General features: G+C 48.3%; 1 long non-coding RNA gene across 2 annotated transcripts; it reads left to right on the forward strand.

The window, feature by feature from the left end:
• Positions 1-488: 488 nt before the first annotated feature.
• LOC148055120 (uncharacterized) lies at positions 489-11,811 on the forward strand. 2 transcript variants are annotated; one of them, XR_015705840.1, is made up of 3 exons: positions 489-3,281; positions 6,125-6,394; positions 8,279-11,811. It is a non-coding gene; the product is annotated as an uncharacterized LOC148055120 (long non-coding RNA). The 2 variants fall into 2 exon arrangements; XR_015705841.1 differs by having other exon boundaries at positions 2,429-3,281; positions 6,125-6,274; positions 8,279-11,809.
• The last annotated feature ends 596 nt before the right edge of the window (positions 11,812-12,407 follow it).

The following is a 12,407-nucleotide window of genomic DNA, read 5'->3' on the forward strand; positions in this document are numbered from 1 at the left end:
AGTCGCGTACCGAGAGGTCTGAACGGGGCAGGAAAGCCGGGCCCGGCCCGGCAGAAAGGGCCGAGCCGGCCCCGGGCTTCTAGAGGGGAGTCTGTTCGCCGCACGTCAGTGACGTCCGCAGTGCGCAGGCGTAAAGGAGCCAGCTCTCCTGTGCAGGGTATCCTGGGCGAGGAAAGCCGTGCGGCATGCTGGGACCTGCGGGTCTGGGGGCGCGGCATAGCCGGGAGCTGTAGTTTCGTGCCCCGGCGGGGCCGGCCGCTATCTCAGTTGCCGAGGTGAGCAGCTCCGGAGCCGGCAGGATCGGCAGCGGAGCGCTCTAGCACGGTGCACAGGGAGATTTCCCGATCCTGGGCAGCCGAGAGAGCCGTCAGGAGCCCGCAGCTCGCGCGACAGCGGCTGATGAGACCTGGGCGGGGCCAGGAGCAACGGCGCCAAGTCCGTCTTCCCCCTCCCCCCGTATAAAGGAATCCTTTAGGGAGCGCGAGCGACCAGGGTGGACAAATAGGGCGTGGCGCGGCAGTTTGCGCGGAAGGACGCTGAAGATCGACCAGGGAGCAATGGTTTCCACCCGGCGAAAAGTCACGGCCTCGCTAAGTTCTGCACACACCACGACAGACGCAGCTGCCCGGACAGAGCTCCAGTGGGAACATGCTGCCACCCAGGTGTCAGGCTGCAGGGTGTGTCCTACTCTTATGTCAGTACCGGATGGCAGCAGTGAGCACGCCTGTAGGAGGTGTGCCCAGGTAGAGGAGCTCCTCTGCTTAGTGACAGAGCTCTGGGAGGAGGTGAGTAGGTTGAGGAGTATCAGGAGTCTGAGAGAGAGAGAGAGAGAGAGACACTACTGGAATTGAGCCCTACCTTCCCTCAGACAGGCCCAACAGGTAGACAGGACCCATGACGCAGAAGGTTCCCTATCCTCTCTCCGCCTGGCTGAACATAGCGACTTAAGGGATAGGGGGCAATGGTGACAAGTTCCTGCCCGGTGCAGCAGGTGTGTCACCTCTGTGACTGCGCCACCTTCTGAGGTGCCCTTACAAAACAGGTATGAGGCTCTGCAAGTGGAACCAAACAATGATGGGGATGATAGCACATCCAGCTCGGAGGTGTCGCCAAGGTTAAGTCGGCCTACACCCTGCATCAAAACAGCTTCCACAAAGAAAAAAAGACAGGTCATTGTCATAGGAGACTCCCTTCTGAAGGGAACAGAAGGCCCAATATGCCGACTGGACCCACTTCTTAGGGAAGTCTGCTGCCTCCCTGGGGGCTGGGTTAAAGATGTGAAGAGAAAGCTTCCTACCCTGGTATGGCCCTCAGATTGCTACCCATTATTGATTTTTCTGGTAAGCAGTGAGGAAGTTGCAACTAGAAGTCCAAGGGCAATCAAGAGAGACTTCAGGGCCTTGGGACAACTGGTTAAGGGATCAGGAGCACAAGTAGTGTTCTTTTCTGTCCTTCCAGTTGCAGGGAATGATGAGGGAAGACACGGGAAGAGCCAGCAGATCAATACCTGGCTCCGAGTCTGGTGTCACTGGCAGAATTTTGGGGTTTTTGATCATGGCTTGGTTTACATGACATCAGGCCTGCTGGTGACAGAGGGGGGTACACCTGTCTCAAAGGGGGAAAAGGATCTTTTCACAGGACTTAGCAGGGCTCATCGAAAGAGCTTTAAACTAGATTTGAAAGGGGAAAGGGGTAAAACCAGGCTTGCTGGAGATAAGCCTGGGGGCAGCACACCAACATTTGAGGGACAGTGTGCTAGCGAGGTCCTTTGGTCTGCCGTCTCAGTGGAGGCAGGGGATGGAGAGCCATGCAGCAGCAAAGACGCAAGGGCTATGGATGCATTAGAAACCACGGAAGCACCTGAGAACGGTCACGTAGGAATTAGGGCTTCTCCCCCCAAAAAGGTGTCAGGAGCAATAGCCCAACTGAAGTGCATCTACGCCAATGCACTGTACGTTAGGGACTGTTTTGATTGTCTAGAACTTAATGATGGTGATGATAGGGTTGAGTGTTTATGGGTAAGAATCAGGGGGAAGGCCAACAAGGCAGATATCCCGGTGGGAGTCTGTTATAGACCACCCAACCAGGTTGAAGAGGCAGATGAAATATTCCATAAGCAGCTGGGAGAAGTCTCATGATCGCTAGCCCTTGTTCTTGTGGGGGACTTGAACTTACCAGATGCCTGCTGGAACTACAGTAGAGCAGAGAGGAAACAGTCTAGGAGGTTCCTGGAGTGTGTGGAAGATGATAACTTCCTGACACAGTTGGTGAGTGAGCCAGCTAGGGAAGGCGCCCCGCTGGACCTGTTGTTTGCGAACAGAGAAGGCCTGGTGGGTGATGTGACAGTTGGAGGCTGTCTTGGGCATAGCGATCATGAAATGATAGAGTTCTCAATTCTTGGAGAAGTAAGGAGGGGGTGTAGAGAACTGCTGATGTAAAACAACAAGATGTCTCAAACAGCCTGGTGCTAAAACCACAATGCAGAGCGACGGTTGCTAGGACCCAGGACCGGACAGTACCCTGGAGTGGGGGTGAGGGAGGGAGTCCTGTGGAGACAGGGCGGCCTTGCCTCGGCCCCATTCCCCGTGGTCTGTGAAGCCTCTTATTCCCCCCCCACACCTACTGCCTGGGGGACAGTCCTGGTATCACTCCTCTTGGTTTTGACTGGTCACTGATGTAATTTTCCAATTAGCAAAACTACTAACCACTTGTGCCTTGGGAAAGGAATTTGGGAGGGAGCTAAAAGATAACAAACTGTGGAAAACTAACGGCTCTAACCTTGAAGAAGAGCTAACAAGCCGACAAAAGTGAACATCTTGGCACCGAAGACTGGACGGTGGCCAGAGAAGATAAAACTGCAGAAAGTAGGTGAAAGGTAAATGTGGCGAGGGGAGATCACGACCACCGACTCAATTCAGAACCGAAAAGACTTGTCCCCCCACACCTGAAAGGAGCATGCGTGCTAATTTACATAGCAAGCGAGGCTAATTTAAATACAGTAAACCAATAGTGTACGAAATGTTAATCACTAACCAATAAGTGTAAATTTAGGCGGGTTTATACTAATCATGTAGCCTGATAAATGTGCTGTAGTTTGTGCCTGGTGTGTGCTCGTGTGTGTACCGGTACTCGTGTTTACGTTCGTGCTCATGCTCGTGCGTGCGTGATTTGTGGAATTATTCTCACCGAGCACCCTGCGCAGAATTAACATCTCTATAAGAATCTTCTTCTTCCCTCACCGAATACCCTTGTTGGCAGGACCAACGCTGGATCCAGGACTGGTGATTCTCTCTCTCTCTTTCTCTCTCTCTCTCTCTCTCTCTCTTTTTGTTTCACTTTTCCTAAGGTGATTAAGTTGTTAAAGTTGTTAAATTGAAGTCAAGTACTGCATGGCCTACCTTGATTTTCTGTAAAACTGCATAGCTGGGCTGAATATAACTGTGAGAGGGTTGGCGGGTATCGAATATTTGTACTCAATATTTGTCTCTATAGAAGCTTTCTATTAAAGCTGGTGTTTGTGTACGGACCTTGAGTGTTGGCCCACCTTAATGCACACCGAGAGGATTTGCGAATCTTTGTCACTCCTCCCCCCTCCTCCCCAGGTGGGACGTGACATTTTTTAAATTGGCGTCACGGACAGGATCCCCTCGGTGTTGGAAGGTCCTAAGGGGATACCGATTCTCCATCCAGTGAATGCGGACAGGGAGAATCGGGAAGTGACCTCTCAGCCATAGGCCGGGAGAGGTTCGAGCAGTGGCAAGTCATGACTGCCCGGGAAATGTCAATGCTTGACTGCTCCCCAATCTTTGGGAAGTTGAAGGAGTACAAAGCGTGCCCTACGCCACCTGGAATAGCTTGGGCTCACGATAATTGGCACGACCCTGAGACAGTGGTAAATCGTATAGTCACCCTTGCAAAGGAGCAGAAGTGGCGAGCGGGAAAAGGAAAGGCTCTGGTGTGTGCTGTATTAGGAGCTGCGCTGACAGCGGCACAAAAGGAAAGGCATTTGGCGAGGCAGGCAGAAGGAGAAACAATTAGGTCTTTACAGGACCAATTAACAGCAGAACGTGAGAAAAGCGAGAATTTACAGAAACAGCTAACTGTGGAGCGTAATGCCACTCAGAGGGCTTGCGCGGCTCTAGCGGATGCATTGGACCGAGAAAAAAATCTTACGGTCTGAATTAGAAGAGAATGAGCGGGGGGTTTACAATCAAACAGATTGTGACTCGATTCCGGATAGTGAGCCGGGATTTTCAAGCTTGGCAAAGTTAGCCGAAAAGTCGGCATCCAATTCAAAACCTCTATACCCGCTCAAGGAATTGGAAATTAGTCAAGAAATTTCTTACCCTGAAGCCGAAAAAGAGCAGGCAATTCTGAGACCATTAATCAAAACGGAGACCACCGAAGGCCAAGGTGGAGGAGCTCCGCAAGTCACCACCCGGATGGTGCCGTATTCGGCAACCGAACTAACAAAAATCCAGGAAAAATATAGTAGACGGGCTCAAGAATCTGAGACTGAATATGTATGGAGGGTATCATTGTCTGGCGGAGACCGAATTTTATTGTCAGAAGATGAGGCGCAGGGATACTGGGGGCCCGGTGTATTTTTAACCACTGATGATCAAAGAGAGCCATGGTCGTTAACTCAACGAGCCGCATATTGGGCAGGAGGTTTAGACCCCCTGGAACGAGGAGACCCGGCATATATTGAGACCCCTGATATAAATCATTTAACCGAAAGTTTACAAAAGGCTGCTTGCCTCCAGTTGATGCATGACAGGCGTTTAGTCCCTCAACAGCCTTCCCCGATGTTGTTAATTGCACACCCTGATAGGATGACTCCCCTGATCCGGGGTCTTCCGGACTCACTGAAGCTGTACGCGGTACAGCTGCAGGACCGTCTAAGGGATATCCTGGCTCTGAGGGGAGGGGGGAGACGAAACCAACGAGAGAGAGGGGCCATGACTTGGGGGGAGGTAGCCCAGGAACTGATAAATTATGGTAGGAGAATAGGTCTCACTAGGGGGGCTATAAAATCAAGAACTGCTGTAAGGAGAGTGGAACAGCGAGAAAATCGGCCCCCTCCTCAGGCCTCAGGGGTGAGGAGAAACCTATTGTGGGCGGAGGGAATCGAGAAGGGGATTCCCCGGGAGTTAATGGATGGTATGCCTACTATAACCTTAGAGAAGCTCGTTTGAGCGTGGAAAAACAAACAGAAAGTACCCCTCCAAATTGACCAGCACACTCGAGAGAGTATGAGGGCAGAGCCCCGATCTAATGACATTGCGGGAGTTACCTCTAAGGTACCTAACGCCCCCGAAAAGGATTTAATTGATCTCGGGACGGGAAACTGGACACGCCGTCCCCAGTAAGTGAGCCGGGGGACGGCCAGTGGGTCCATTTGAGAAGGCTCACAGAAAATAATAAAGGGGACTTGTTAATTACTTTTCCCCTTGGTCCCTTTAAAACCCCAGTTACTTTCCTAGTTGACACGGGTGCTCAGATATCGGCACTTCAGGAGGATCTCGCTAATCGCAATGGCATAGTTGCTGATAAAAAACAAATTTGGGTCACAGATGCTTTTGGAAACTCTAAGCCACAACCAACGGCTCGAGTCAGATGCTGGTTACCGGGAGACACATTTCCTGTTGAGACCACAATGATATTGGGTACTTTCCCTATGAACATTTTAGGACTTGATTTATTGAAGGGGAGAGTATGGACAGACTCAAAAGGAAGGGAGTGGAAATTCGGACTCCCCATGGTTTCTATAAGACTTTTACAACCGGCACCCGTGCTCCCTCCTTCCAAAATTGTTAATGTCAAACCGTACCCTCTTCCCTTAGGGGCTCGGGAGGGTATAACCCCTGTGATAACGGAGTTGCGAGAGCAAGGGATAATTATCCCAACTCACTCACCTTACAACTCCCCAGTATGGCCAGTCCGCAAACCAAATGGAAAATGGCGACTAACAATTGACTATCGGCGCCTAAATGCCAACACAGGCCCCTTGACGGCTGCAGTGCCTAACATAGCCGAATTGCTCGCGACCATACAGGAGCAAGCACATCAGATTTTAGCAACCATTGACGTGAAGGATATGTTTTTTATGGTTCCCTTACAGGAGGCTGACAGAGACCGCTTTGCCTTCACGTGGGAGGGTGTGCAATTCACTTTCACACGTCTTCCCCAGGGATACCGTCATTCACCGACCATTGCGCACTATGCACTAGCACAAGAGCTTGCTCAAGTCACTCCTGGAGAGGGCGTCAAGGTATATCAATACGTTGATGATGTGTTGATAGGCGGCCCTGATGCTGCTGCAGTAGGACAGACCCAGACGGAGATAATCAGTCACCTAGAGAATTTAGGACTCCAAATCCCAGCAGAAAAGGTACAGCTTCCCTCTTCTGAGGTAAAATTCCTAGGCATTTGGTGGAGGGGAGGAATGGCGTGCATTCCCCCCGAAACTCTAACTACTCTTGAACAAGTAAAAATGCCTGGTAATAAAAAAGAACTGCAACATGCCCTAGGTCTGCTGGTATTTTGGAGAAAACACATTCCAGATTCTTCTATCATAGCCCGTCCCTTATATGATCTAACACGCAAAAGAGTCAGCTGGGATTGGACCCCCGTCCATGAGGAAGCCTTAAAGTTGTTGATTTTTGAAGCAGGCACGTATCAGGCTTTAGGGCCAATACACCCAACAGATCCACTCCACATTGAATGGGGTTTTGCAATTCATGGGCTATCCATACATATGTGGCAACATGGGCCTGAAGGTCCAACTCGTCCCATAGGATTCTACTCACGCAGTTTTAAAGATGCAGAAAAACGTTACTCAGTTTGGGAGAAGGGTCTTTTTGTGGTTAGTCTAGCTTTGCAGGAAGCCGAAAGGATCATACGGCAGCAACCAATCATCTTACGAGGGCCCTTTAAGGTTTTGAAGCCAGTGTTGTCTGGAACCCCACCTCCCATTGGGGTGGCACAGCGAGAAACAGTAAGGAAGTGGTATGCACAGTTGGATCACTATTGCCACACACGGAAAATAGAGGAAGGAACGCCCAAAATACTCCAAATACAAGATCCGCCCACCGATCACCCAGACACAGAACCCCTCCCTCATGCATAAAACCTGCTCCTCCATTTGAGCCCCATCTGAAAAATGTGTGGTTCACTGACGCATCCTCTAGGAGGGAGGGAAAGGTGTGGAAGTACCGAGCAGTAGCACTACATGTTGACTCTGGGGACCAAATCATAACGGAGGGTGAGGGGAGTGCCCAAGTGGGCGAATTAGTTGCTGTGTGGAGTGTGGTCACCAGGGAAGCTGAGACCAGAGAACCAGTGTATATTTATACAGACTCGTATGCTGTGTTCAAGGGATGTACAGAGTGGCTCCCTTTTTGGGAACAAAATGGATGGGAGGTAAACCGAATACCAGTATGGCAGCGGGAAAAGTGGGAGGAAATTCTGAATATTTCCAAACAAAAATCCTTTCTGGTAGGATGGGTCGCTGCACATCAAGCAGGAGACAATCCAGCTCACCTTTTGAACAACCAAGTAGACTCGCTGACCCGCCTAGCAAATATAGCTGTAGAAAGTGAAGGGGAGAAATGGGAACATCTGTTAGAGTAGTTACATGTGAAACACGGCCATTCAGGGGTTAAAGACCTCTTCAAAGAAGCCGGCAGCAGGGGCTGGCCTGTAACCCGAGAGCTGTGTAACAGGATCATTTCTGCTTGTAGTCAATGCCGTATAAGATTAGAACATGACCCTTTGAAAGACCCACCCTTACACTTGCGAGATAAGAAGGGGCTGTGGGAGACATGGCAAGTAGATTATATCGGTCCCTTTCGACTTTCCAATGGGAAAAGGTATGTATTAGTAGGGGTAGAAGTGGTATCAGGGCTGACACAAGCAGAAGCAGTGCAGCGAGCTACTGGGGAAAGCACGGTAAAAGGTTTAAAACTCTGGTTCAGTTACCTACCCAAGCCCCAATCGATCCAATCAGATAACGGAAGTCATTTTACTGCAGGAATAGTTAAGGAGTGGGCGCAGAGAGAAGGGATTCAGTGGATCTTCCACACCCCTTATCACCCTCAAGCGAATGGAATTGTTGAACGCACAAATGGGCTTTTGAAACGTGCCCTGAGGCCTCACGATCCTAGGTGGGCAGAGAGACTGCCCGATGCAGTTTATAAAATGAATAGTCGCTGGGGGATAAATGGGTGTCCACGACTCACCGCTTTCTGTCCCCAACCTCCCACCATACTTCCAGGAAGAAGAGGAACCAAGGACCCCATTCACCCACATCATTACCCAGGACAACCCGTGCTGGTGGAGCTTCCCACTGTGGGAACAGTTCCACTGGTTTTAACGAAACCTCTTGGAATGTATGCCTGGGAAGCTACTGACGCCCGCGGGAAGAATCACCGAATTCATACCCGATGGATTGTCCCATCCTATTAATCATTGTTCATCTTTATGTATATGTTTTACAGGTTGTCAGAGGCTCACTGTAGGACTTATGTTTTCTGTTGTTGGATGGGTCATTTTTTTTTGTGTTGTTGGTCTGATTTTATTAAGCATGTTTTTCTTCTTTACTAGGGATAAATGGTGTGGGAGAAGTTTATATTCTTACTTTGTGCATATATAGTCTTGTCTCAGTCAACTGGGAATTTGAATAACCAACCCAATTTGGCATGGGAACTAATTACAGGTTTCATCCGGATCTGGAATCGAACAGACCAAGGTCTTTGTGTAGACCTCCCCACATCCGCGTCGGAGGGCTTTAAATTCGCCATCATTTGGCTAAATTTCTCACGAATTCTAAATTCAAAGCTAGAAACGTTAAACCAAAAATGTATTCAAAATGCACACTGGAAAGGAAAATGTTTGTGGGGAACTGACTCGCTCCCATTCCAAGAGTACAGCGGGACGACTTGGTACCAACCCTCTCCAGTGGCCTATCGATTTCCGGTTAATATACCCTGGAGAGATATGTGGAATGCCACCTATTGGAAGCAACAGCTCTGCAGGGGAACTACAAGTGCCACCCTTGCAGCCCAAAAGAATTGGACGTGGTGCCCCCGGGAGGTGGAGATCCCTTGCAATCTTGTACGTTGGTGGGACCCTCCCTCTCACGGTGAACCCTTGCAACATGAATATAATGTCCCATTTTCCCCGGGTTGGTGTATTCAGATTCCTAACAAACGGGGTGGCTATGCTCACTATAGCCGCTCTCGTTATGAATATGCTTGGTCCCTTAAGCATTTTTTGTCCAACCCAGATAGTACAATTGATGCACAAGAAATAAATCCCCTACCTTATGAGGATACCCCTCTAATGACGTGTTCACGAACAGTTAGTTGTGGATTGCTAACATGGGACCCCATAGAAACATGGTATATCCCCGAACTGCGAGTCTTTATTCGGGATATGTGCATTTGTTGGGGTTTTCCGGTAACAGGGTTTAAACCTGGAGATCCCATGTGTAATGGAACCATTACTAATACAGAAATTGCAATAAAATGTGGAGTCACGCTTACCCACGAGGCAAAGCGGAATTTTGCGTGGGAAGAAGGAGTCGCAATAACCGAACCCCATGACCCATCAACATGCTCCACTGCTAAGTATCCAGCCCCTCAGGGTACCCTCTGGGCATGTTCAGATGGGAAAATGTACTCACACCTGCATGCATATGAAATGGCGGGTTTACGCTGCACCATCGGTGTTCCATCAATGTGCCCCTCCAAAACATTTGGCTTTAACAACCCCAAATATAACCGGAGGAAACGGGACGTTCAGGCACCTCAGACTGCACCGGAATGGGCAGTGCAGGGAGTCCGAATACCTGATTATTATACCTGGGGCATGACAACATCTTTGATGTTAGAAAATATATTTACTCCATACGTAACCCTTAAAAGACACCAGTTTGTCTTAGAAAACCTAACCTGGCAAGCACATGTTTTGAGTAATTGGACCAGACATGCTTTTGGGGAACTAAATTTGCAAGTCCAACAGGTGTCTAAAATGACTTTACAAAACAGATTAGCTTTAGATATGCTATTGTTAAAAGAGCAGGGAGTATGTGGAATGTTGAATCTCACCGATGGAGAATGCTGTCTCACCATTCACAACGCGACTACCACCATAGAAGAAGCACGAAAGAAGATGAGAGAAGTATCTGAGCAGACTGGAGAACTTTTCCGAGCAATGCAATCGAAGGACCGGTTTAACAGCTGGAGCCCTGGACCCTGGTTCAACTCTCTCCTGAAGTCTCTTGGACTCACGGGGTGGGGAAAATGGCTTGTAGATATTGGAATTATGATTTTAACGATATTTCTGTCAGTGATAATAGGCCTTGCAGTAGTTAGGTGTATGATTTCTAAACTCCTGTCCTCTCTTTCTCCTTCTATCCGCTATATTCAAATCACCACCGAAGATGAAGATGTAAAGTATGGAACTCGAATCGCACCACTGTTTGAGCCACGGGGTGGTGTAGAGAACTGCTGATGTAAAACAACAAGATGTCTCAAACAGCCTGGTGCTAAAACCACAATGCAGAGCGACAGTCGCTAGGACCCAGGACCGGACAGTACCCTGGAGTGGGGGTGAGGGAGGGAGTCCTGTGGAGACAGGGTGGCCTTGCCTCGGCCCCATTCCCCGTGGTCTGTGAAGCCTCAGGCAGGCACAAAGGGTAGGCGAGGCCTGCCAGAGCCTTTACCTTATTCCCCCTTTTTCCCCAGTACCGGTGGCAGGATGCCAGAGGAGCCTTGGACCCCCCGTATCGCATCCCCAGGCTGCACAGAAGCTGTGTACACCGGCAGCATGGGGTAAGGATTCTGGAGCCAGTGTCATGTAGCCCTCATGGGGTGCTGGAGCCACCATCCTAATAGTGGAGGTGGGTGCATGCCTTATTTCTACAAAGACAGAAACCTGCCCTATTCTGCAAGAGCTCATGCCCCCATAGTCCCGCTCCTGGAAGTGCGTATAGTTCAGCTCCAAGAATAAAGCTAAAAGGCAGCATAAGGGAGTTTCCTGCTACTTGTCTCTTCCAGCCAACATTTCTGTATTTCAGAGAAAGGATGTGTAACAAAAGCAGCTGCCAACAGTATAAGAAAAAATATCTTTTTAATTATGAATACATCATAAAATCAAAATAATTTTATACACGTTTTAGTATTTCATATACTTATATAAATCAAGTGAACAGTATAGTTATTGGAATGTGTAATAGGAACAAACATATTGATTTTAATGTAAAATTAACAAATTCTTGGACCCCACCCCCATCTTTTGTTGCTTCTCTGGGGCTTAACGTATTAACTCTGAAATACTTCTAGGAAGAAGGTTATTCAAGCTGTGATACCAACAATAACTCCAGGGATTACCTTAATTCCATTTACAATCAGTTTTCCTCTCCTTTTCCTGGTTTAGCCTGACTGTATAGGAATTCCTCCGTGTCAATATTTCAGCTTTGCAAGAAAGACTAATCCTGTATGTACTGGGCACAGTGTTGAAAGAACATTTTCCAAGCTTTATGGTTTTGTTAAACCCATTAGCAATCAGCATTTTCCCATCACTACACACTCTTGCAAATGTTTCCGTTAAATATGTTTCTAATATTAATAAAATAACGAACTTTATTATCCTTGTGCTTATAACTTGATGTCTTAGCATCAACATAATATTTCTAATAAAATTATACATAGTATTTATATGAAACAAAGTTGTTACGTGCATGAGCCTAGTAATTAAACTAGACATGAGTGTAGATGTTTCTATATTCTTATTTTGGATTCTTGGGGGGTGTGGGGTGTGTGTGTGTGTGTTACTTTTGGAGCCACAGTGTAATAAATAATTTACAAGGTAATGACTTCCCTGGCTCTGTGGTAACCAAGCTTAAAATTGGAAATGATTCCTCTGGTCTGGCTTTATAAAACTTTAAGTATGCTGAAGAAAATGTCACTTTTCTATCTGAGTGTCTATATGTGTTTATCCATAAATCTTAATGAAATGTTTCTGATATTATGTGTTATAAAAGTTACCATACAGTGAATCAGAAATGAGAAAGGTCTATACACAGATCTTAGCCGGATGCAGACAGAAAGCTGAACCTTCCCAGCCAGCTGTGCTCAGAGGGACTCTCCCTGCTGGAGGAATTCCTGCGTCCTGTGGAGTGGACTTGTCATTATCATAGTGTCCCTTCCCTGCTGCTGGGACTCAGCCAACACCACTTTGGTGGAGGGAGTCTGGAAAGAGGAGGGTGAAGCACAAGGACAAACCCAAGGAGCACTTTCCTTCACCTTTTTTATGGGGGAAGCATGTCTATTGGAAAACCCAGCTCTGAGCTGTGAACACCAGTGATGCAGGTTCCAGAAAGGGAAGTTACTGAGATTGTC

This window comes from Nipponia nippon, unplaced genomic scaffold (assembly GCF_047370975.1).
Source record: "Nipponia nippon isolate SJK-2023a ecotype South Korea unplaced genomic scaffold, ASM4737097v1 scaffold_26, whole genome shotgun sequence".
Classification (NCBI taxonomy): domain Eukaryota; kingdom Metazoa; phylum Chordata; class Aves; order Pelecaniformes; family Threskiornithidae; genus Nipponia; species Nipponia nippon.